At 41.0% G+C, this 27,166-nt stretch overlaps 1 protein-coding gene across 3 annotated transcripts in view; it reads left to right on the plus strand.

The window, feature by feature from the left end:
* The first annotated feature begins 7,318 nt into the window (after positions 1–7,318).
* The window catches only part of RNF24 (ring finger protein 24), a 91,884-nt gene continuing 72,036 nt past the window's right edge, over positions 7,319–27,166 (plus strand). Inside the window, exons 1-2 of one of the 3 annotated variants that reach the window (XM_064572869.1) lie at positions 7,328–7,471; positions 11,179–11,274. The gene's annotated coding sequence lies outside the window, so the exon portion shown is untranslated. Of the gene's footprint in view, positions 7,472–11,178; positions 11,275–27,166 lie in introns of all 3 variants that reach the window. The other 2 variants (XM_045885447.3, XM_064572868.1) reach the window with 2 other exon arrangements.

A 27,166-nucleotide genomic window follows, 5' to 3' on the forward strand; every position in this document is an offset into this window, starting at 1 on the left:
GCATGAGATGGTGCATATCTGAAAGTCTTTATTCTACTTAGTTTTTGATTGATGGGTTGGCTGGTTATAGAATTATAGATTGGAAACAGATTTCCTTTAGAATTATAAGGATATTACTTTTTTATTCTACTTTTCAGTGTTCCTGGAACAGTTCCAGTGAAGAGAAGTCTGAAGCCATTCTGATTCTTGAGACTTGGTATATGACTCTTTTTTCTTTATTCAAGCTTGTGGAATCTCCTTTGTCCCCAGGGTTCTGAAATTTCACAAGTATGTGTACTGGTTGGGCCACTTTTACCCATTGACCAACGCACATGATGGGCCCTTTCAACCTGGAAATTTGTTTTTACAGTTTGCGAAATTTTTCTTGAATTATCTCATTGATGATTTCCTCCCCTCTCTTTCTGGAATGACTGTCATTCAGATGTTACAGCTTCTGGACTATTCCTCCTGCAGTCCTCTTTTCTTTCCTATTTTTCATTGTTTTGTCTTTTGGATCTATTTCTGGGAAATACTGAGTTTTTCATTTCTGCTATATGTTTGTTTGTTTGTTTGTTTTAAAAGCTTATTTTTGTTCCCTGTCTTCTAAAATAGCATCTTATTCTTGTTTCATGGGTGCAATATCATCTCTTATCCTTGAGAATAAGTTCAGGTTTCTTCCAAGTGGCTTATTTTTATGTTTATTTTGGTTATTAGTTTGCTTGTTTGTTTTTGTTATTATTTCTTCCTTCTCTTGCTGTTAGCAGTTTTCCTCAGATATCTGGTAACCTGTAGCAGAAGTTATTGGGATCTTACCCATACCCCAGCTGCTGCGAGTGTTGGTTATTAATGGATCAGAGCTGCCCCTTTCTCTAGAGAATTGACCACAGTCAGGAGCTGCCTTGCCTGGGAGATTACGGCCTCCACTCTGGCAGCCCACAATCAATGATTGATTAATGTGTGGGCACAAAACAGCCCTCTCGCTTCCAGGTGAAATCAATCCTGTGGTGCAATTCACACTCCAGGGTTCCCTGTGGAGACTGAGGCTAGACTCCAGCCAAGACCACACCCTTGCTCAGCTCCTTCCCTGGCTACTTCTGGAGGAGGTGAGACATGAGGCATGGGGAAGGCTTCTCCCGAGAGCCCACCCTCAATAAATCATGTGCACCTGAGTCTTCATTTCAGCATCTGTTTCCAGGGAACCTAAGGCATGATCTTTGGCTGTCTGTTCTTGATTAAAACTAAAGGCCTGGGGGCACCTGGGTGGCTGAGTCGTTAAGCATCTGCCTTCGGCTCAGGTCATGATCCCAGAGTCTTGGGATCGAGTCCCGCATCCGGCTCGCTGCTCAGCGGGAAGCCTGCTTCTCCCCCTCCCACTCCCCCTGCTTGTGTTCCCTCTCTCACTGTCTCTCTCTCTGTCAAATAAATAAATAAAATCTTAAAAAAAAAAAAAGACTAAAGGCCTGAAAACTTATTGAAAGTGTGGGATTCAGACTTGTCAACTCAGAGATTCACTGTAGGGTGACATGGGTTGTCATTTATTGGGATTTCTAATGTCAGGATCCTTAGTTCTTTCCTTTGGGGCTGGTCAGAATTCCAGAGACGAGGGGTGGAGTACGGCTGTCAGGGATTTGGTAAGTGAGCAGAGAAGAAAGCTGAGGATCTATGTGCAGTGAGTAAATATTCACTTAATGCCCCTATTCTTCACATGAAACCTTTGCTCACAGCCATCCCTGGTGCACGCAATCGAGAGACCTTCTGTTTTACCCTCTTCTAGAAGCTACATCTCCAGCCATGTGCCTGTTGGGAGATGGGGCTCTGCAGCATGGAGGGTGATAGAAGGGAGACTTTAATTGCTTCCCAATCACGTTTCACCCAGTTCTCCTGATTGTGGCTTGCTCAGTTCCAGAGGTTATCTAGGACTGCCAATTCCTTTTGTTTGTTTGTTTTTTGGAGTTTTTGTTTTGTTTTGTTTTTAGGATTTTGCCATGAAAATAGGCTGTTCTTAGCTTTTCCTGGGTTTTTCGCTTTCTTGTCTGCTAAGTCAATCGCCACTCATCAGTTTTCCAGCTTACAAAATTCTTTTTGCCGTTGTCTCCCTTTCTATCCTCTCTGTCCTTGTGAGTTTGTGTCTTTTTAAAAAAAACAATCCCTTGGGGCACCTGGGTGGCTCACTCATTAAGCTTCTGCCTTCAGCTCGGGTCATGATCCCAGCGTCCTGGGATTTAGCCCTGCATCGGGCTCCCTGCTCCGTGGGGGGCCTGCTTCTTCCTCTCCCACTCCCCCTGCTTGTGCTCCCTCTCTTGCTGTGTCTCTCTCTGTCAAAAAGATAAATAAAATCTTTAAAAATAAATAAAGAATAAAAAAACAACCCCTTTAGAATAGTTTTAGTGGCTTTCAGGAAGGAGCAAAAGTAGATGTGTGGGTTCCTTTCACCATTTTAACTGGGGAGGAGGAGGGAAGAAAGAAGCCTCTGGTGGTATTAGAAACACATTGCCTCCCAGCATTGTTCTCCTGGTATGCTCCTTTGGATGACAAACAGGCGAGTGAGAACGCTAGGTAAGGGAGCCAGAGGCCTGTGATGGAAGCTGTGTCTCACGGTGGAGGACACTCCACTACAGAGTTCAAGGCTCTTCCCCCAGTCATGGTCTTTGCCTGCCTCAGAGCCTTCAGAGGGCATGAAGGACTGAGTCCCAGTTACAATCATGTGGGTTAGAAGGGCGGAAAGCCAAGACAAACCAGGGAAGCCTGCTTAGAGGAGGTGCTGCAATAACAGGAGAAGCAAAAGGAGAAACAAAACAGGGGGCTCATCTTTCTAAGGAGAGGGTTCATTCTTCTAGCTCTGCTTCTATGACTCTGGGATGCCAGAAGTCATTCCAGAAAGCCTGCCTGCTTTCTTGCTCTCTCTCTCTCTCTCTTTCCTGTGCCTTGCTTTGGGACGAGGTGATGATGGCGGAGAGCTATTTGGGTAGATTGGATAGGTTCAAATGGGGGAAGAACCACTATAGTTCCTTTTTCTTAGAACGGTTTGTGGGCAAAGATATCACCCCACTTCACTTCCTCTTACAAGCTCAGACCTAAGAACAAAGAGAAAAGGTAACGACACAATTGGGTGAGAGAACTCAAGAGGGGCAGGAATTGTGGTGGGGGGGTGGGGGGTTTCTAATGGTGGTTGTAGTGGTAGAGGGAGGAGGAGCTGAGCTAGGTAGCTTGCCTTGCTGCACAGCCATAACTTGAAGGTTCCCTGATGGTCATTTAGAAGCAACAGGGAGATGGAAATCATAAGGTAAATACCCCAGCCTCCTCATCATTTGGGAGGACAGTGTTGAGACTGTTCCACCAGGTTTCTCTGAGGTGCCCATGGCAGTAACTGGCTCATCAACACCCCTTCAGATTGGCTTTTCTCCCTTCTCTATCTTGCTTTCCCATTTCTTCACTCCTGTTTCCACTATCACCTGCATTCCAGCCCTTGTCTTGGGCCTCTTTTTGGGAGAATCCACACTAAGACAGGTGTACTCCAATGCGATGGTTAGTCTGAGCAGGCTGCACCACCCCTGGGAAGTTGTGCTCCCATTCTCTCCATCTGCAGCTGGTCTCAGCTAACTCTGAAATGGGATCCTGAGCGCATTTATATTTTCAGGGCTCTGAGTTCTGTTTGGGTGATTGGGCCTGTGGGTGCCAGAAAGGCAGTATGGATTGCTGGTGGCTGAGGACAGAATCCCTGCCTTCTGTTTCTGAGGGTGGACACAGTCTTACCCAAAGCCACCATGCACATAGAAACCTACACTTCCTCCCACATTTGCACTGTTTCACAATTGTATACACACATCCTGCATCAAGGAGCAATTCAGGCCTCTATGGGCAGGGTCACACCCCATCTAGAGGTCCACATGGGCTATTGGGAGGGTTCTTGTAGGAGGAGGCCCAGGAGAAGACTGGAATTCTCAAATGAAGGGGTTCAGAGAACAGAGGAACACACCTCAGGTTCTCACAGAAATAATGAGATTCCTCTGCTGACCCAGTCCAAAGGGTCAAAGCGTTGACTGGTTGACCCTTGAAAGGGTCATCCAGAGGTCTAGATAACTAAGCAGCCAAATCATTGGCCAATATGAGGAATGTTTTTCTGGGATAGTGCCCACCACTTAAAAGATGGATAGTTCTCACCAGGAGGAGAGGATGGGCAGAGGGATTGGGCTCAGGACAACCTTTGATTTCTAGCTTCTCTTAGAAACACTGATTTTGCCTTCATTGGCCATACAGTCATTCAACAAACTCTTATTGAGCACCAGATCCAAGATGACTAAAAGCAGCCCTTGCTCCCACTACAGTTACCATCCAGAAAGTTGCTATTCCAAAATTGGTCACTACCATTTGATTTAAAATTAGAAGTCATTTATTTTCCAGAGGGTAGAAGGGTCTTGAAAGACTTCTGCCATGCAGGTAAGGGTGGTTTTCTGAGTAATGGGTTAGAGTGAGGCAAATGCTTTAAAAGAAGTATAATGTAGGAAGAGGATGAGAGAGGTTTGAGGGGAAGAAAATAGAGAGAGAGATCCTCTGAGGCCCTAAACAGTGAAGGCTTTCCCACTCCTCCATCACAAGGAACAAGAGCCCATGTTAGCTGAGAAAGCCACTACTTCAAGTCCTGGATGTCTGCTGTTTGGGGGTGCTCACCTAAACTGCCCAGATCTCTCTAAATGTACCCACACTCCACCCACACATGCATTTTGCCTAGGTGGGGGCAGTTGGGTATACTAAGAGGGAAGTAGAACCTTCTGTATCACTAGACAGATAGGATCATGGATCAGCTTGTGAACTCCAGCTGGAGACACCAGGAGACCAAAAAATCTGACTTCTCTCCCAAGAGGAACAAGGAACAATCTACTCTCTCTCTCTCTCTCTCTCTCTCTCTCCTGAGTTTCATAAGGACAAAGGACATGAAGCTAAAGCCACTCCACTCTCTACCCTACAACCAGCTTGGACTAGAGAATTTCTAGCCAAGCTTTTTAAACAAACAAAACAGGTTTCCTAACACGTTGAGGGTAAAGGAAGCCTCAAGAAGGGAGGAGAAAGAAAAGAGAGTTCAGCTCTTCTCACCCCTGTGGAACCTCCCTGGCCTCCCAGGGAATATCACCTCTCCCAACAACCATTGCTTCCTAATTGTTTTGCCAATCACCTGCTAGGTCTTGAGGAGACATTGTTCCCATTGTTGAAGGGCTCACATTCTGGCGGGGGAGTAAAATGCCAACAAATGGGTATGAATCCTAAGTATGCCTGGGGCTCACAGGGACTTGGGTACAGGACCCAGGAGGATTCCAAAAGAAAGTCTGTCAACAAGGTGGAGAAAGGAAGGAAGACTTCATTAAAAAGTGACTCTTGAGTGTTCCTAGATAAGTTTTGCTTTCCTAGTAAAGAAAACATCAAGAACACAGGCACTGAGGGTGAAACATTGTGGTGTTGCTCTGGAAATGACTGGAAAGTAAAGGTCAAGTGGGTCACTTTAGAAAAAGACAGTGACTGATATGAGGAATTCTTAATCGCAGGAAACAAACTGAGTGTTGTTGGAGTGGGGGGTGGGGTGGGAGGGATGGGGGACTGGGTGATAGACACTGGGGAGTGTATGTGCTCTGGTAAGCGCTGTGAATTGTGCAAGACTGTTGAATCTCAGATCTGTACCTCTGAAACAAATAATGCAATATATGTTAAGAAAAAAAAAAAGAAGAAGAAGAAGAAGAAGGTAGCGGGAGGGGAAGAATGAAGCGGGGGAAATCGGAGGGGTAGACGAACCATGAGAGACGATGGACTCTGAAAAACAAACAGGGTTCTAGAGGGGAGGGGTGTGGGAGGATGGGTTAGCCTGGTGGTGGGTATTTAGGAGGGCACATTCTGCATGGAGCACTGGGTGTTGTGCACAAACAATGAATCATGGAACACTTCATCTAAAACTAATGTTGTAATGTAAGGGGATTAACATAAGAATAAAAAAATTAAAAAAAAAAAAAGAAAGAAAAAGACAGTGACATGGGCAGATCTGCATATCCTGAGAATTGATTTGCACGGGAATCAATAGGCCAGGAGAGAGACGAGGGGGCCTGGTTTAGACAGAGTGACAGGTATCAGCAAACCAGAGTTGGGAAGGTCTTTCTGGTGACAACTCCCTTTGAGAGCTAGAAGGGAAGTGAGAGAAGGAGAGGGCCCCTGAGGTTCTTGGCTTGAAGGGCAAGGGGTAGGTGTTGATAGGCAGCTTTAAAGGAAGAATGGGCCTCCCCCATCCTTCCTTTTGTCACACTCTACAGAGCACATGCCTCCAACCATCTCTCACCTTGGGGGACTGTAACTGCTGGGTAACTTCTTGAGATGTTCACTGATGTTTTTGTCTTTACTTCCCCCTTGCCTTGGAAGCTTATGGCTTGCAAAGCAGAGGGAATTTGTCTATAGGGACTTGCCATGATGAATTTGCTTCCCAAAGTTAAGCCACTGAGTTGCTTATGGTTTATGTGAGGGAAGGCTGGAAGATAGGAAAAGGAAGGAGAACCTCAGAAGGGAACATGGGGACTGAGCTGTACCCTCACACTCAGCTGAGGAACCTCAGAGGGGACGTCTGTGAGGCCTCCTACAGGCTCCCAGCATCCCCAAAGATTTCTGTGGCCCAGGAGTGGCAGCAGCAAGGGGCTAAGAAGGGAGGGTGTCTCCACAGAGTACACCGTCTACCAAAGACGAGAGGCCTTCACAGATCCTTGGAGCTGCAACACCCCAGGCCTTGATTTGACAGAAAGGTCTGGGCCCTCTTCAAAACCATGGTCAGTTTCTTGCCTGCCCTGTGGAATGAGAGCTGGGGGCTGAGGGGACCAGGTCAATGCAAATAAACAATGTAATGCACTCTTTCTTGCACACGCTTCTCTCCACTCCCTGGGCAGATTCTGGGTCTCATCTACCACTATGGTCCCAGCATTCAGCGGAGAGGACCTGCTGCAGGAGAGACAAATGGAGGAAGGGGGCGGCGTGTACTGTCTTTCCATCTAACTAATGGGCATTCCCGTGCCCTCGGAGATTGGGAGGCTGGATGCTAGGAAGGAGGTGGCGTCCCAAACTTTCACCTTAAAAAATGTTTATAGAACACGCAAAAATACTAAACAGATGAAGGAATCGGTCTATCGGCGGCAGCCCCGCCCGTGGAAATGCCCCCCTTTTCGACGGGGGCGGGGCGGAACCAGGACAGGCCAGCGAGCGCCGCGCCTGCGCACTGCATACTCTGAAGCCAAGGCGCCCGCAGCGAGGTGGGCGGGAGCTGCCCGGGCATCCGGGTCCCTCACCCCGCCCCCGCTGCATGAATGAGAGGCGCGGCGCCCGCCCCTCCCCCGTCGGGCCCGCCCCTCGTCGGGGGCCGCCGCCACCTCAGCTGCGCTCGGTGCCGACGGACGCTCGCCGCCTGCAGCCTTCCTCCTGCCGCCTCGCGCTGACGGTCCCGCATACCCGCCGCCGCAGCCGGCGCGCCCGAGTAAGTGAGGGAGCGAGGGCAGGGCACCGGGGGCCGTCGCCCCGGGGCCGGGGCTTAGGGGACCGGGCGGCTCGGGGTTCGGGATGCTGAGGAGACCGCGGGCCCGCGCCAGCCTCCCCCATTCACACTCCCGGGCGTTTCGGCGGGGACGGGGAAGGGTGGGACAGCGGCCCAGGCCGGGAGGGACGCGGAGGGGGGGGTCCACCGGAGCCGGAGGCTGAGTCCCGCACAAAGGGCGGCGCGAGGCTGTCTGTCACCGGGAGGTCACAGAGGGGAGGTTCGCGGCGCCCCGCACGCCCCGCTAGCCCGTGCCCGGCGTCGGCCCCCGGGCTGGGGAGGCGGCTTGGATGAGCCGGGAGGCGAGGACGAGGATGGCGAGGACGGCTGCCTCCGCGCTGGCCATGGGAACGCGCCTTGGGGGGTGCGGCGTGGCAGTGTTTTTCCTGGTCCCCACCTGCCCCTCCCCTTTCTTTGTGGCGTTTGTCTCGTGCCCGTTTGTCACTGTGTGCATGGCTGTGGGCTGGGGTGAGACCTCTCGCCTCATCTTACTCATTAATTAAAGTCAGGTGGTGGCCCCTATCTGTGGGTGGGGGGCGTGTGTGCTTCCACAGGCCGGATAATTAAGGACCCTCCTTTGTTTCCGGAGACCTAATTTTGTGTGTGTGTGTGTGTGTGTGTCCGCCCGCCGGTCCGTCCGTCCGTCCTCCGTGTCCCCTAGGAAATGAGAGAATCAGAGATTAAAAAGGGTATGAAGAAAAAGAGATATTAATTCATTAGAACTTCACCCAATTCTGTCTCTGATATTCTTTCAAGCAATATTTTATGTTTCTCACTGTAAAACCAGTGCGTTTTGTTAATTGAAAAAATATTTTTATATGTTCATTGAAAATTAATATTCTCATATATCTGTATACCTAGAACACTTTGCTTTTTGGGTTTAGGTAATGGTAATATACTCCTATATTATGTGTATGGGAATACTCCAGAACATATAGGACACTGCGTTCTGGGTTTAGTTCATTGGTAATATGTCTCTTTACTCATATATACGTCTACAGAAATACTCCAACATATCTAGGACACGGTCTTCTCAGCTCCTCAGTAGAAGCAGATTTTGTTTCTCCGTCTCCCTGTGTTAGGAAGGTGGTCCAGCAGGTTCTCTCCACCTCCTTGCTTTTTTCTTCTGAGTGCTTTGGCAAAGGGTTTTATTGCATATTACCCTGGCATGCGTCCTTGCTTTGATCTGAATTTTCCTGTGCTCTGTTGTCTGGTTGTGTGGCCCAGCTCAATGGCTCCTCTTACAGGACTACTGGAAAACAGAACACCTTTTATCCTTGTCCTCGTCCCCAGAGAGAGAAGGAAGCTCTGCAGGTTCCCACAGACTTTGGTTCCATGGGTTGGACTGCCTGACTTTGTTGTCTTGGTAGTTATGAAGAGTTACAGTTGATGCAGACCAATTAAAAGGCATTTGTAATAGTTTGGACCTTTTTCTCTTTTTATACCAGATCTTATAAGTTTTAGAATATTGTTGGTTGCATTTTCAGTTTCTTTTTTACCCTTATAATTTTGCAGAGAGAGAGGAAATTAGCTAAACTTGTATATAAGAAACACATTTCCAAAATAGATTTTTCCTGTGCTCTTTTGATTGAAAATAGTGGTAAAAAAAATTAAGATCTTATTGGGTGATATGAATAATTGAATTGGTTCAGTTTTAAGATTCTCTTTAAGATTATTTTTTAATCATCTGTATTTTAATTCCTGGTAGTTTTTAGTGCAAAATGAAATCCAAACTAAGCAGTCTTCCACAGCATCTGTTTATGAATATTCCCTCTATTGAAAACATTTGCTTTTAATTTGAAGGGGAAATTTTCCATTGGTTGGATAGGAATATATTATTCTTGGTAAAAGTCTTAACTTATGTTAGCATGGTCAAATTCTTTTTTTGTAAAAGTAAAATTAGTAAAGGTTGACTTTGGAGAACTTTTGTTTTTATGATGAAGAATTTAAATAAAATTTTAGTATCAATGAACTTAAAATAAGTTAACTTAAGAACAAGGGCTTCATTAACTTCGTAAACTAGTGTCACTAATATTGAAGCAACCCCAATAATTTATAACTGCCTGCATGAGATTTTTTTTTTAGGAATTCCCTTAAAACAAACCATAAGGGGAAGTCTTAGATAAACAGAGTAGTATAACCGGAATTATCACTGAAACAGGCTTGCATAGTACCACACAGTATTGTGGAACTTTATTTTGCAAGAGTGACTTAGCTATTGTTTGTATCAAGAAAGGAACTTAAAAACATCCTGGCCTTTTTATTCGGCATTCTGTTAATCAAATTCTTTACCAACCCATCGTTTAGCATTTCTGTAGTATGATGTTTGAAGAAAAATTCTGAAGTAATTTCTGTATCATGAAAATAGATTAAATTATGTTAAATGCCGTTTTAGTAGTAAAGATATTCTTTATATTAGCAATAGTAATACTGTTATGTCAGTGATGGTGATAGCATGTAAAGTAACACTTTGTTACCCCAAACTGCGGTATATTATTCCCCCAAAAATGTCTGATAACAAAAAGTAGAGCTTTTTTTCTATTGAGCACTTTCTATCAATAATTGTTTTGTTTCAAATGGCAGCTTATTCTAAAATCAGTAATAGGGCGCGTGGGTGGCTCAGTCATTTGAGCATTTGCCTTTGGCTCAGGTCATGATCCCAGGGTCCTGGGATGGAGTCCAGCATTGGGCTCCCTGCTCAGCGGGGAGTCTGCTTCTCCCTCTGCGCGTCGTGCCTGCACTTGCGTGCTCACTCTTGCCCACCCCCCCCCAGCCCTGCATGCTCGCAAAAATAAAAAATGTTTACAAAATAAAATCAGTAATAAAGTAATGTTATAATGTATTAACTTATATGAAATTGCCATTTTTTAGATTGAGTAGTAAAAAATCAGTTTCAGAATGTTGAAATGCTTTCAACTCTTAGCAGTTCTTTCTGGTATTTACCTTTATATTTACTTCATTCTTAATGTTTAAACTTATTTCTTGATTTTCCATCTTTGGACATCATCTGTGGACTTCTATTTTGGATGTTGAGGCCTTGGTTGTCCTACATAAGTACAGTTCCCAGTCAAGACAGTATTCAGTATTTATATGACTGTGACAATGTACCTGTTATTCACAGATGAGCCATGTAGCCTACTAGTATTACATTTTCTATCTTGTGCTTTTGTTTCTCTAAATTAAATAATTGCCTCTTTTGTTTTTCATTTGCTTTGTTTTCTGTGTATCAATCACTGACTCATCAATATCTGACAGAACTGATAATCTTTCAATATTTTCAGGTAATCTGTTTCATTTCTTTTTCCTTCCTGTCATCTAGGACTTCCCTTTGTCATATCTTGGGAATTCTTTTTGCCTTCCTCCTGTGTTGGATCCTTTATTTCTTGGATCCTATGTCTTCCTTATTCTATTGTACCTTCCAGAGACAGGGCACATACAAACTGACATTCTTCCTGAATTCAGAAGTTGCATACCTGGAAATGTCTTCATTTAACCCCCACACGTGAATCGAATAGTGGTTTAGCTGAATATTCTAGATTGAAAATTAGTGTCCCTCTTTTGAAGGCATTGTTCTATTAGCTTCTGGTGTTGCTATTAAGAAGTCCAATCCAAGTCTAATCCCCATTCCTGTTTTTCTCCCACTCTGGAAGATTTTAGGATCTTCTGTTTTAGGATCTCAGTTACCACAGAGAAAGTTTCTTCAAGCAATGAAATGCAATCACCTCTGAAACTTACAAGACTATCAGGTGCATTTTAAAAAATCTACCTTAGGGGGCGCCTGGGTGGCTCAGGTGGTTAAGCATCTGCCTTCCTCTCAGGTCATGATCCCAGCATCCTGGGGATCAAGCCCGCATCGCTTCTCCCTCTCCCTCTGCTACACCCTCTGCTTGTGCTCTCTCGCTCTCTCTGTCAAATAAATAAATAAAATCTTAAAAAGAAAAAAACTACCTTAGGAAGTAGCAGAAGCATTCATGACCAAAAAGAAATAATCTTTAAGCTTTATGATTAAATATGTCATGACTAAATATGACAAATATATTATTTACAAGAATTTCTGTTGTGAGAAGGTGGAGACAAATGGAGCTATGTAGACCACAGCTTGATTGGACATTGTTAGTAACTGTGACATGGATACATATGCTCTTGGATACATATTTTTTTATTTTATTTTTTAGCCAGGAATTTTTTTTTCTATTTATAGCTGTTTTATCTCTCATCTGGTTTTTCCGTGAGTGCACATAAGTGGTTGAATATTAGAGAACTTCAGATTCATGACCAGAAATCTGAAGTGGACTCTCAGCACTGCCCAGGAAAGCGATCAGATTCCTAATATTTTTGCCTATAACTATTTGATAATTTCTTCCCACTCTTTAAACTCATGAGCAGCCCACCCTTCCCCATGCAGATAAGCAGGCTACATATTTCATTGAGGTTTAGAAGTTATAAGACAGATACCACTCAACTTCCACTCACCACATCTAGAAATCCACCTTTCTTAGGGCCCATGTTTTATGTTTTCTTCCTATGAGAGGCCAGCTTCCCTCCCTTCCATATTCTTTCTAATACCTACTCAAGGACTTACTCCTGAATTTGTCTCTCTTTTGCATCATCAGCAACCCTTCAAGGCACCATCCATGTCAACATACAAACATGCTCTGATGTTGCCCATCTTTAAAAATAATTTTAAAATTACAACAAAACTAAAAACAACTTCCCCCTGACCTCTCATCCATCCCTTTCATTTACCTTCATAGTTAAATGTCTCAAAAGAGAAATACACATTTCCTTCCTACCTCCTCTGTAAAATGTATAACTCTGAAATTTTGTTAACTGATTTTTGTCTCTTACCCCGACTAGAACCTTAGCTCCAGGAAGGCAAACACTTCCATCTGCCCTGTTTACCACTCTGTCCCTTAGAGTAGCAACTGGCAAAAAAAAGGCAAAACTGACATTTTTAACCTGGTAGAATAGCTCTTGCTTTTTAAAAATTTTTGACAAGAAAATCAGTGTTTGTTAATTTTTTTAATTACCACTTTTTAAAAAAGATTTATTTCTTTATTTTAGAGAGAGAGCATGAGCAAGCATGAATGGAGGGAGGGGCAACAGGAAAGAATCTCAAGCAGACTCCCTGCTGAGCATGGAACCCGAGGTGCTCAATCCCAGGCCCCTGAGCTCGTGACTTGAGCCAAAAATCAAGAGTCGGGCCCTTAACTGACTGAGCCACCCAGGTGCCCCTAATTACCACCTTTTGCTACACTTAGAGTTGAAAGAATTACAAAGACTATTTTAATGATTGAATTTTTCCCTACATTTCATTCTTTCATAAGTATAACTTAACACTGGCAGCTGTGCACCCAGATTCTTGGAGTAAGACTGCTTGGAGTTGAATTCCAGCTCTTGCAATTTAGCCATGTGACTTTGGACAGGTTTCCTGATGACTCTGTTTCTTCATCTGCAAGATGGAAATAATAGTACCCACCTCATATGTTTGTTGTATATATCAAATGAAATAATATGTAAAATGCTAAAGTCAGTACTTGGCATGGGGATAAACACAATGAAAACTGTAATTACAGTTATTATTTGTATAGCCTTCTCCAGTTTCTAATGTTTGATCTAATATTTTTGCTCAGAGCACTTCTATCTCATAAGGTATACTGGCTATAAATGCAACTCAGCTGTTTTGTTTTTTTTTTCCTGATTGCTTGCCTCTCTATTCCCATATTAGTAATAGATTAGTCATAGATTAGTAAAATGATCTACAATTGTCAGATGAACTCCCCCCTTTTTTTTTTTTTTAGGAGAGGGAGGGAGAGGAAGAAAGAATCCCAAGCAGGCTCCATGCCCAGCATGGGGCTCTATCTCACAACCCTGAGATGACCTGAGCCAAAATCAAGAGTCTGACGCTTAACCAACTAAGCTACCCAGGAGTCCTGACAGATGAGCACCCTATAGCACTTCGCAACAGTTTGGTCATTTGATAAGTCATTTTGACCACTTAATAAAATATTTTTATGTCAAGCCAAGTCCTGTTCTTTATTTGGCTTGCCTGGAGGAGAGGTCCTTTCTTCATGTTATTCCAGATTAAGTTTTCTTATTTCTAGAAATGGAACTTTTAAAACACTCAATACATCATTAACAGATCTTTTTGTAAAATTAGCTGTAAGGTGGGGCACCTGGGTGGCTCAGTCGTTAAGCATCTGCCTTCAGCTCAGGTCATGATCCCAGGGTCCTGGGATGGAGCCCTGCATCGGGCTACCTGCTCGGCAGGACGCCTGCTTCTCCCTCTCCCACTCCCCCTGCTTGTGTTCCCTCTCTCGCTGTGTCTCTCTCTGTCAAATAAATAAATAAAATCTTAAAAAAAAAAAAAAATTAGCTGTAAGGAAAAAAAGCAGCTGGAAGACACTCTTCAGGGCGCCTGGGTGGCTCAGTTGGTTAAGCGACTGCCTTCGGCTCAGGTCATGATCCTGGAGTCCCTGGATAGAGTCCCGCATCGGGCTCCCTGCTCGGCGGGGAGCCTGCTTCTCCCTCTGACCCTCCCCCCTCTCGTGTGCTCTCTCTCTCTCATTCTCTCTGTCTCAAATAAATAAATAAAATCTTTAAAAAAAAAAAAAAAAGACACTCTTCACTTACTAGTTAGCTGGGAGAATAAGTATATATAGCAATACTAAGTCTACTTTTAGGGCCACATGAAGGATACAGACAGGCTCTGTAGAAGTTCAGAGTAGTGAGGGTCATGTCCTACAAGCCTTACAACTTTTCTACATGTTAAATTGTCTGTTTAGCCTATTTCCTTCTTATTTGACCTGATATTTATTTTTAAAGTTTTCTTAATAATCATGGGAACAGTTTAGATTTTAAGGTAGATAATACACAAGGTAAAATGAGAGCAACTCTTAACTTTATAAATTATTTCTTGAAGTAATTGACTTAGCAGTTATTCTGCCTCTTTCTTATCTAGGTAGGCAGTGGGGATTCCTCCAATTATCTGAGCATTTCAGACATCAGAGTATAGTGCTGGGTAAATTGAGGGTTCAAAAAGAATGCCAGATGGTTTGAAAGGAATTGTGAGCACTCCAACTAGTGCAGCCCATCGAAAGCCAGCTGGCTGAGTTTCCTCTGCTCTGGAGGTAGGAACCAGACACTTTGTTCCATGCCAGCTGGCCCGGGAGTTGTTGGCCGGTGGCCTTACTTTGGGTTGGCCATTCCTGGGAAAACCAGCCTCAGCCCTCCATCTGCCCTGAGAACAGTCTGACACCAGAGAGTTGCTCTGTGCCTCCATGGTACTCCAGAGAGTTGGAGCAAGCCTGAGTGGCAAGGAAGGAAAGCCACTTTTTAGATACCATTACAAGTGAACCTCACCTTAAGTTGTAAATTTGCTCTGAAAAAGTGAAATGCAAGTTGAATTTTTATGCATTCAGTGCTGTTAGGTATACTAGAGTTGCTTACTACCAAAGTAACTGTAGTGAATGTTTTTATATTGTAAATAACTTCCATTTTACCTGCTTTCCAACTTCCTTTTTTTGTTGACTTTTCTTAAAGTGAAGTTTGCCTGTTTTCATTGTCATCTTCTAAAGTTTTGGTCATTCAGATTAGTAAATTTTCATCTTGTCATAAAGCTTGCTTCTATATAAACCATAGGCTTCTGTGGAAGGTTAATTGTGTGTGTTGCCTTAAAATCTGTGTCTCATTTTGCTTGTTATTTGTTTCCCCACTAGACAGGTATTTATATCAGATACAGTTCTTCCATTAGCGAACTTGATGTCAGAATAATTTAACTGAGAACAAAAGAAGTGCAAATATGGCACTACAAGTGTGAGCATTCAATTCATTTGATGACAGTGCTTATTTAAGAATTCTAAAAATTAATAATTTTGCCACAGTCTGTCAGTATGTTTTATGTTACCTTCAAGAAATTTTTTTTGAATTTGGAGATTGAAAGGTGCTACATTATCTATGTTTGTTAGGTTCATCTAGGCAAACCAAAAAATTATGAACTTCTTGTATCTCTTTATTGTTCTCTCCCAACTCTGAGCATGAAAAATTATGTTCAGTGGTATAAATTTCAAATAGAATTTAGGTGTCCTATCTGAATAGGCTCTTCATCCTAAACTGAAAGAAAAAGTTTGGCAGATAATGAAACACCAAAGTATGAGCTAATGTAGTTTATAGGAAATGGGTGGGAAGGGAAATCAAAGGTGTAGGCTTTCATTCTTTTCCTTTAGCGCAAAAGAAATTGCAAAACTTCTTCAGAAATATGCTAGAAATCTCCTGCTTGGCTATACTTAAAGTTTTTACTTAAACTTATTTTTCCTGAAAACAGGCCAGAATGAATTTTTGTGGGAGTGAGAATGATTTTTTTAAATCCTAGAACAGTATATCAAAAGCCAGGGACAGTATTATACCCAGAAAATCATCCTTCACATTAACTAACCTTTACTAAATACCTTTTATGCCAGTAGCTTTACATTCATTGCCTATTTACTTCTTACAGCAACCCTCAAAGAATTGTTTATGGATGATAAAAGGTCAAAGAAGTAACCTGTTCAGATTCACAAGGTCAGGAGCCGGTTTTATAACCCAGGCTTTCATCCTCCAACTCACCACATGTCATGGTTGGTGATGTCAGCTTTCACAGGAATATAGTTCTTTCCTATTCAAATGCTTTCCTGCACTGGCACTTTCAGAAGACTATTGATAAAGGAAATTAAGAGACTGTTGCAGAAAATAGCAGAAGAATAAGGAGGGATTTGGGGAGCCTCTACATTTTTTAATCTCTTCTGATGCTCTTGAAATAATTAACCATTGCAGGGGTGCATGGGTGGCTCAGTTGTTAAGTGTCTGCTTTCGGCTCAGGTCATGATCCCAGAGTCCTGGGATCAAGCCCCACATCAGGCTCCCTGCTCAGCAGGAAGCCTGCTTCTCCCTCTCCCACTCCCCCTGCTTGTGTTCCCTCTCTTGCAGTCTCTCTGTCAAATAAATAAATAAAATCTTAAAAAAAAAAAAGAAAGAATTAACCATTGCAGAACTGCAATAAACAAAAAATGAAGTAAGTAAAAATGACTAGAAAGGGCTATATAGTTTGCTAGTTTTGTCATAACAAATTACAACAAAACTGATGGCCTACGACAATAGAAATTTATTCTCACAATTCTGGAGGCCAGAAGTCTGAAATCAAAGTGTCAGCAAGGCTACTGCATTCCCTCCAAAGACTCTAGGAGAGAATCCTTCCTTGTTTCTTCCAGCTTTTGGTGGTTCCACATATTCTTTGGTTTGTGGTTACATAATTCTAATCTCTGCTTCTCTTCACATGGCCTTCTCTTCTTTCTCTCGTAAGGACACTGTCATTGGAGTTTGGGTCCACCCGGATAATCCAAAATGATCTCATCTCCAGATTATTGATTACATCTGCAAAGACCCCTTTTCCAAATACGATCATATTTACAGGTTCCTCAGGTAAAAATGTGGACATATCTTTGGGGGGGCCGCCATTTAGCCCACTATAGGGAGTAAGAACTTCTTTGGTAATAATTTTCATTTCCACTGCTGTATCACTCAGAATTCCAGATTAGACAAGCATTTGGTATAGACCATGATACAAAATGGGGAAAGGTATTGGAAGTATAGGATAGAAGACAGAGGAAGGTTTAGGGAATCAAGGAAGATTTCATGGGGGTTGTATTGCTTATGACAGATCACGAAGACTAGTTAGATGGTTGGGATGGCCTGGAATGTGCAGAAAATGGAAATACTCAGAACAAAGCAAGTCATATTCAGAGAACCATAACTAATGCATTTGAGGAAAGTGTGGTGCTTAGAGAAATAGTGGCAAATGGGGAGCCAATTCATGGGAGGCGTTTAGTGTTGAGTTGATGAATTTGTACTTTGTTTAGAGTTGCTTATCCATGAGAACACTGTATTACAAAGGTTTCTAACAGGGGCCTTCTGAGCTATGATAAAACCTTTGAAAAAAAATACATTTTTCTTTCTATAAAAAGATTTTCAGAGGAATTCATAATCCTAAGAAAAGGTTAAGAACCACTGCTCTATTAGAAATGAAATGTTTTATGCTTTGAAGATGTTTCTGGAAGATTATTGATTTTCCATTTGGTTTACTTTGAACTACTTGGAAGATAAGAAAATGGAACTCCAAAGAGCCTTAGTAAGCACTCTTCTGTGGAATACGTTATGAATTTTGCATACTTAAAGTTAAAATACTATTTCAGGAGGGATGTAAAGTAGGTCCAGGGTTTTTAGGAAATTGATCAAATGATTACACAAAAAGAAAAATTCATAATATTCAGTTCAAAAATGCAGCTGTGACTTGTTTTCTGTGTCTCAATGTTCTCTATTTCAATTCACTACCATTTAGAACTCCAGAATTATATAAAAGCATGACACAGTTCTGAGGAGAGGAAACCAACAGCTGCGTTCTTAAAAGTTTGTTGTTGTTGTTTTTTTTTTAATGTATTCTGTAAAACTGCTTGTTTTCTGCTGTAGGTTTTCAGTGGAATAACCTACTTCAGGAATAAAACAGTATATTACATAGCTGTTTGAATGTCTTTGTCCATTCAGTCTGCTATAACAAAATACCCTAGCCTCAGTGTCTTATAATAACAACAGAAATTTCTCACAGTCTTGAATACTGGAAAGTTCAAGATCAAGGCACCAGCAAATTCGGTGTCTAGTGAGAACCCACTTCCTAGCGCATAAATTGTACTTTTCATTGTGTCTTTTTGCTGTGTCATCATGTGGTGGATAAGGACAAGGGAGCTATCTGGGCTTCTTTTATAAGGGCACTAATCCCATTCATGAGGGCTTCATCCTCATAATGTAATCACCTCCAGATACCATTACACTGGGGATTAGGTTTCAATATATGAATTGGGGGTTGGGAGATACAAACATTCAGTCTTATAGCACTGACCATATGATAAAAGGAGAAAATCAGTGCTTTTCCATATAACTCAATTTCTAAATAATCAACTGCCATTGATTTTTTTTTATTGATCCATTTATTTTCTCCCTGAGATTAGTATTACTTAATAGGTTTACCTGTGCTGTTATTCAGGCTTCTCTGCTAGTGAGGTTATTCTTTTTCATTTTTTTTATTATACAAAATTGTATATACACTTAAAAGTAGACAAATAGTACAATATACCTCCATATGCCCATCACTCAGATGTTCAACTATTATCAGGGTTTTGCCACATCTGTTTCATTTTATCCTTTTTTCTTTCACTTTCATTTGCTGAAGTTTTTTAAAGCAAACCTCCAGCATTTCAGTATCTGTATCCTGACATATTTCTAAACGCATCTCTCAAAAAAGTAAAGATGTTGTATTATAGAACCAAAATGCCATTCTCACACTTAAAATTAACATTTACTCCCTGGTGTCATCTAATACATAGACCCAATTCAGGTTTGCCTGATTGTCTCAAGAATATCTTTTTTAGCGATATCTTGTTCACACCAGGATTCAAAGTCCCTGGACCATATTTGATCATTTTGTCTCTCATGTCTAATTTGATCTAGGGCAGTTCCTCTTCCCACCCTCTCTCCTCACCTTTTTTGGTGTGTCATGGACTAGTTGTATGAACTGGGTCATTTGTCCTGTGGAATTTCTCACATTTGGGATTTGTCTGTTTTATCATGGTGTCAGTTTTTTGATCTCTTCCCTGTATTTCCTACAAATGGAAGTGACCTCTAGAGGCTCGACTAAAATCAGACCTCAGTGTTTTGGCAAGAATGTTTAGGAGGTCACTAATCTTACATCACCAGAGGCCTGCTGTATTTGGCAACCCCACTTGTAGTAATGCTGAAAAGACCCCACTGATGGTCATGTCAGTATTAGATATTTCATCCATTGTGGTAGAATGGTGATTTTCTTATTCTGTTCTCTCTTCCACATTTGTTAACAGGAATTCTATAAAGAAGACTACCTCATCAAGTAGGGCTATCTGGGTTTACCCTGAAATACGCTTTGTATGAGAGACTGTCAAGTACTTTATAATATGGTGTTCTTGATAAAAGATAATGAGTTTGAATCAGAATAAAAAGAATTGTTAGGGGCGCCTGGGTGGCTCAGTCAGTCAAGCGTCTGCCTTCGGCTCGGGTCATGATCCCAGGGTCCTGGGATCAAGCGCTGCATCGGGCTCTCTGCTCAGTGGGAAGCCTGCTTCTCCTTCTCCCACTCCCCCTGCTTGTGTTCCCTCTCTCACTGTGTCGCTCTCTGTGTTAAATAAATAAATAAAATCTTAAAAAAAAAATTGAGTTAATCTTTTGTTTTAATTTTACAATGAAATTCAGAGTACTATAGCAAAATGTGAATGAGTGCTTTTCTTTTATAATTGATAATGTGGACTCCAGTTGCTCTGAAAGTTAAAAGTGTATATGTGAAAGCCTGTTACAGACTAGAATCAAGCAGTGGAGAGGAAAGAGTATTAGATTAGGATTAAAAAATCAGAGTCAATTTGGCCAGCCCCTGAATGTCTGATCCATTCATTCTTCTTAGGCTGAGCATTTTGTGTATGTGTCCCTAAAATATTGTCAGTGTTTTCATGAAACTGGGTGTAGACTAAAGAAATCAAAGTTGTATATCATAGAATTAATGCTTAAATATCTTTAAAGACAGGGGGAATTCTTCATTGAATATCATTCTTTTTATTTAAATTGTACTTTATGGGAGTCATTTGATCACCATTTCTCATAATACTCTTGTTTAACTTCATGTCTTCATGTTCTTTATAGTAAAACTACTGAATAAAGTCATGCTGAAAAAAGCCTTACTTGTTTGTCCTGCTGCATTTTACCTTAAACCAGATTGTTTTCATTCAGCTTCTGAATTTGTGGGGAAAGTAACCTTGATATCAAATAAAAATTAAAGGGATGCCTGGGTGGCTCAATTGGTTAAGTGTCTGACTTCGGCTCAGGTGATGATCTCAGGGTCCTGGGATCCAGCCTGGCCATCGAGCCCCACGTGAAACCCTGCTTAGGGCTCCGGGGTCAGCAGGGAGTCTGCTTTTCCCTCTTCCTCTGCAGCTCCCCCCGCACACTTTCAGAATTCTGAATCCCTTTTATGCGCTCTCGATCTCTCAAATAAATAAATAAATAAAATCTTTTTAAAAAATGAAAATAGGCCAGTGTTCTTAGTTTAGTGATCATCTCTAGAGAGCCTCTAATGTTATTTGAGAAGGCCATTAAAAGTATGTGCTAGTATGATTTCTCATAGGCAAATTCTTGCTATGATTATGTGGTTTATTTTTTTTTTTTAAGATTTTATTTATTTATTTGAGAGAGAGAATGAGATAGAGCATGAGAGGGTAAGGGTCAGAGGGAGAAGCAGACTCCCTGCTGAGCAGGGAGCCCGATGCGGGACTCGATCCCGGGACGCCAGGATTATGACCTGAGCCGAAGGCAGTCGCTTAACCAACTGAGCCACCCAGGCACCCCTATGTGGTTTATTTTTAAATGATAATACTGTGAGTCTTTTCTGAAAGATAGAGAATGCTATTATAAAGGAATACATCAAAAGACCATAGATAAGATCAGTATACTTATTTTTAGTTGAGCTAATCATCAAAGCTAATTACTCTTCATCACGTCTCTAAAATGGTTTTAGTATTGAAAATTACATTTTCCCCAGGTTTCAGCACCAAAAAAACCCCAAAAAAACAAAAACAAGAAAAATCCATTACATTTTCCTACCTGTAGAACAGATAGATGCTTGTGGAACACCTACTCTCTTTAAGTTGTTGTACTTGCTAAGTAGTACAGTTGATTTCACTATTTGGATTAAGATGTACTTTTTTTTTAAGAGCCCTCTAGGAAATTGTGTTACAATGATTGCCTCCTCACCCTCATTTAATGCAACCAGAAGCCCCTGGGCCTGGACCCCACCATGCAGCCTTTGTCCTGTTCCCTTGTTTGTTAAGTGCTATGTAGGCTGGAAAGTGGTGGAGCACTGGGATTAGTGGGGTTGAAACTCTGTTCTTTGGAGGCCACAAAGCTTATACATTCACCTTTCTATCTTCTGCCAGACACAAGGATGGCTTTTGTCTTTTTAGGAATATTTCAATTATTTCATCCAGTATGCTGCTTAGATTTACCATCTTACCTTTATTCAGGTCAATAAATGCTTATTGGGTATCTTTTAAATACTAGGTATTGTTCAGTCCGAATTTATAGAAATCTCACATCTTGTGGTAAGAAACTCTTGTTGAATAACTCCAGTACATTTAGTGAAGTTAAGGTATAGTTCAGTTCTGAATTTATTAGATCTGAGTTTGTAATTCTAATATTCTTTTTCTGACATTTTAAATTTGATCTGACTTAGGGGCGCCTGGGTGGCTCAGTCGTTAAGCGTCTGCCTTTGGCTCAGGTCACGATCGATCAAGCCCAGCATTGGGCTCCCTGCTCAGCGGGAAGCCTGCTTCTCCCTCTCCCACTCCCCCTGCTTGTGTTCCCTCTCTCTCTCTGTCTCTCTCTGTCAAATAAATAAAATCTTTAAAAAAAAAAATTTTTTTTGATCTGATTTAAAAGTTCCTATAAAGCGAATGAAAACTGGCTCCTCATAAGGAATTTCAGTACTTTCTGTAGGCTAAGATAACTAACCACAAATGCAGTGAAATCAGTGGAACCTGCATTTAGATTTTATTCAGACTAACTTTCCAACTCTTAAGAACCTAAGCGTATATTTTTTGCACAGTTACAAGTTTATTTTCATAAAGGCAAAAAAGGCATGTGGTATTTAAGTTCTGGCCCTACTATTTAACTCTGTGGCTTTGGTGAATCACTACCTCTCTTAGCCTCAGATGGAGGTAATTATAATGGAATGCTTCAGAGTTATTGAATTTATAATTGAATTCAGAGATATTGTGAGTATAGTCTATCTTCTTTAATAAAGTGCTCTCCTAATGATTTTTGTTGTTAGTCAAGGGATGGGACATGGAAAGAGTGAACACAAGAACAATCTTTGCTACATCTCAGTTCTCTCCTTTTCATATGGATTGAACCAGTTATGCTGCATTGTAGCCTGGCTACTGAGCTGTGGCTAGTTAGAGGTTCCATTCCAGTGGTGGCCAGACGATATATTAAAAAAATTGTTACTAGTTAACTGCTCTACATACTTTCTTAACTTCTTAGGAGATTCTGGATACATCATTTCTGATGGTTGTCTTAAGTCCGCTTTCCACCCCCAACCTCTTTTTTAAACAGCTTTTTTGAGACATTTATAGCCCATATATTCAATGTGTAATGCAGTGGTTTTTGGTATATCAGAGTTAGGCATCCATTACCACATTATCACTTTTAGAATATTTTCATTATCATTATCCCAAAAAGAAACCCTGGATCCTAGCCATCACTCCTCAATCCTGCCACTCCCCCCCTCCGCCCCCATTCTCCACCCTAAGCAATCACTAATCTACTCTGTCTCTCTAGATTTGCCTATTCTGGGCTTTCATATAAAAAGAATCAGACAATATGTGGTCCTTTGTGATTGGCTTCCTTTTACCTAGGATGACATTTTCAAGGTCAATGTTCTCTTTTATAACAAAAGGAGATACTAAGGTTCCTAGAGGCACACTGACCTATATCCTGTGGGAAGAAGAGATGAAATGATTTTTTTTTTTAAATAAAGTTAACTGGTATCCCAGGACTGGTTGTCAGTCACAAATGATGAGAAAAGCCCTATAAATAGTTACTGTAGCTTCAAACCAAAGAATAGTATTCTAACACTGAATGTGGAGAAGATGCATGTCTCAGCATTCTTTTTAGCTCCATTTGTGTATATGGACAATGTCATAATTATTGGTACATCATTCAGTATGGATAATAAAATGTAACTGTATGGGACTAATGTAACTAAAACTATTTCACCACTGTCCTTTTTATTTGTTATTTTCCTCTTGTAACTAATTTTCCTGCTGAATATTCTGCATAACTCAGACGTTATGATATAATGTCTGTGGTGACATGCTATATGTTACATGCTAATGTTTGTGGTTACATACTCCTTTTTTTATTTTTATGTGAGCTTGATGAGCTAAAGCTTAGGTATTTTATTTGGGGATAACCAATGATTATATATATTAGTATAAATGTTGGAAACAGGATGCACAGAAATAAAATCTTCAAAGCATATTCCCCCCAAATTTGTGATGTAGTTAAAAAGGCAGGGTTGGGGGGCAGCCTTTTGACTTTGAAAAACCCAACTTCTCTGTGTCTCAGGTTCTTCCTCTATAAAGTGGAGCAACTGGACTATGATAATTAATGCTGATGGTCTTTAACTCTGTGGTTCTGTGAAGGTAATTGGTAAATATATTACTGATGGTCCTAGACTACTTCCTACATTACATCAAGAAGTTAGCATTGTAATGTCAGATTTCCGGTGTTCTAATTAGTTACCTAATGTGTTGTCATGACAGAAGGCTAATGATATGTCTTAGCAAAAATTATATTTTTCTCTACTAGAATTAGAAGCCGTGGTCTGTTATTCCAAATGGTCTGTTAATGCAAAATAATTGAAAATAATAATTACCTAGAACACCTTTATATTAGATAAATGGGTTCAGCTATGAGTGGCAGAAAACCCAAAACAACAAGTGGCTTAAAACAACATTAAATTTTATTTCTCCCTCATGTCCAAGTTGGCATAAGTCTGGTATGGAACTTCATGGCATTGGGGACCTCTTACCAATTGTCCCTTTTTCCTTTTTGGCACTCTACCCTCCCTCTTGGGTGTAAACCATATTCTTATTGAGCAAGATTATCCACATTATAGGAAGCAGGATGGAGAAAGGGATGAAGCAGAAAGTAGAAGGTATCTTCAGTGCCCTGTTAAGCATGATTTCCAGATATTCCCATGTGAATCCATGAGACATGTGGCCATGTGTAGCTACAAGGAAAGCTGGGAGATACAGCCAAGCGCCCCACTAAAAATTCTACCTACAATGGAAGAAAGGGAGGAAAGATATTAGGAAGTGGGGAGTCTACTACAATCTGGTTAATGATAAAAGGGAAAACTAAGGAGCATTTGTCACTATGTCTTTTCCACCAAAGAAGGAGCATTTTATATTTCTCTAGGTGATACTGGTTCTTAAAATGGAAATATCATTTTACATGTGAAGAGCTGACAATGCAGTGGGAACATCTCAAGAATATGTGATTATCTTTTCTGTAACTGAGTTAATGCACTGGATCTTCCAACAGAGAATTGCTAGATATATTTCCTGGTTTGAATTCATGAGTTGATATTATGATTTATGAGCTAGCCTCTTAGGAGTTTAGTTAGTAGAATTTTTCTCACTGAGCCCAGTAGCCCCCGAGAAAACTGATCAAACAGAGAATAGGCCCAACCCTAGATGTACAGTGACTTTACTGGGAACATATGCCCTGTAAGGCTTCATCTGACCTGAGCCACCCATCTCTTATTCCTGATCTTGAAGGGGGGAAAATTACACACTTGTAAATAGTCTTTACTATATCCATCTACAAAATCAAAATAATAGTGTTCACATGATGAAGATTAGTAATGGTCTTATAAAATGTTTTTATATAGGAAAGAACTTCTAGGGCTAATGATACTGCAAGTCTTGACTCTTAAAAACCCATTTAGAGAGAATTATTCACTGTTCTGTAATGATTGTGACCTTTTCAGAATTTTTGAAAATACAAAATCAGCAGAAACAGACTCACCCCCAGAATATTGAAATAACATCTTTCATCTGTGTCATTATCTCAGCTGTTCCATAGTCTGCCTGAAATCATCTTAAGGATGAAGTCTTCCCATATCTTTCTTAAAAGAACAAAGTGATCCCAGTAAACAAAGGAGAGACTTTGAGGCCATGCATAGGACTATACTATCTAGAAACTTAAGGTAATTATCACCAGTGTCAAAGTACCAAGCAGTCTGAATACTTTGCTGCTTTCATAACTATTTTAGGTTTGCTGAGTTAGTTGTGAGCATCTTAGATGCTGTTTTATGGCTGTAGAATTCTCCTACAAAATTAAGATCTAAAAACTGATAAGCTTTTGATTTACACAGATTAGCCATCTGTTGTTGAAGAAATATAGCTAAACTAATTCCTGTTTCCCAGAATTCCCTATTCCAAGTCACTTCAAAAAGCAGTCCACTCATGGCCCAGGCTCGAAGATTTGGATTGGAACAGAGTGGCCCAGGAAAATGAAGCCTAGGTTCAAATTATCCCTGACTCAAGAAAATTCAGACACCAACTCAATGCTAACCTCGCACCAAGGTACCACAAAAGACCTTGATAATGTTGATGAATACCCAATGTATACCAGATACACCCTCTGGAGACAGATGTAACTTACCACATGAGAAAATTGAGACTTGCCTGCAGTCCTAGTGAGGGGAGTGGCTAAGGTTGAGTCTGCACTTAAAGCCTCTGCTGTGGCATCTTCCGTAGAGCTCACTTATTGTGGTGGAGCCCTCTGATTTACCCTCATTTCCTGACTGATGAATTTCTAAACCACAAATATATTGTTTTCTCTCATTTTTAAGGCTGTACAATAACAGAATCTTCAATCAAAAGAATCTTTTTGTTTTGTTAGCTAGTTCTTGTTTTACCACTCTAGAAGTACTTGTGGCTTATTTACCTTCCTTGTTTAGGTTTTAGTACATATAATTTATGCCTCATAATCTTTCTTCTTCAGGGATTCTTAGCTCATGTAAGAATTCTGAAAAACCATTACCTTTTCTGGTAGTTGAGAATTCACCAATAAATATCTGGAATTAATGTGCTCAACCCAGAACTCTCAAGAATAGGAGGTAACCTATAAAGGTTTATAGAGGACCTTCTTGCCACTTCTCCCAAAATAACTTGGATAGGGTCTAGAGACTGTGCACTTTCCTTATGGCTCAGGTTTTGAATTAGAGTCACCCACAGGTCAGCTACTTTTATGCTACAATTTACAAAAGGGGGTCCATATATAAAGGAAATGTAGTGCCTTTTAATAACCTTTTGTATACTTGAATGTAATTATTGTTACCTATAGACTGAACAAACTCCTTTAATTTTAAAACAAATTAATCTTTCATGACTGCTCCATTAAACAGAGTTGTATTGATTTCTGTCTGGTACTCTGTGTTTTTCCAGGGAGTTATAACTGATTGTTGATATATTTTCTGTGGACAGATGTCTTAAATACAAGTGACTTCTCCAGATTGTGACAACCAACATTCCCCTTTATTTAAAGAATGGCTCTTTTTCTGTCTTTAGGGCCACTCTGGCTCTTTATTTCAGGATGTTTTCTTGGTTATTGCATACACCCAGCAATTTCCAAGGCAGGTTTTCAATATTCAGTGCTGTTTCCAGAAATGCCATGACATTTTCAGAATAAAATAAACTTTGATTAATTTTAATTTAAAAGACACAGCTCTTTGTCACAGAGTGGCGAGGACTAAAGAGACATAACCAGATGTGATGCGAGATCTTGGATTGGATCCTAGAAAAGAAAAAGAACATTAGTAGAAAAACTTGTGAAATTTGAATGAAGTCTGCAGTTTAGTTAATAGTATTCTACCAGTGTTGATTTCCTGTCCTTATACCATGGTTGTGTAAGATTTTAACATTAGGGGAAGCTAAGTGAAGGGTTTATGGTAACTTGTGCAAC

The sequence above is a fragment of the Mirounga angustirostris genome, unplaced genomic scaffold, assembly GCF_029215605.1.
Source record: "Mirounga angustirostris isolate CCGP_5_RB_7025 unplaced genomic scaffold, mMirAng1.0.hap1 SCAF_10, whole genome shotgun sequence".
NCBI lineage: Eukaryota > Metazoa > Chordata > Mammalia > Carnivora > Phocidae > Mirounga > Mirounga angustirostris.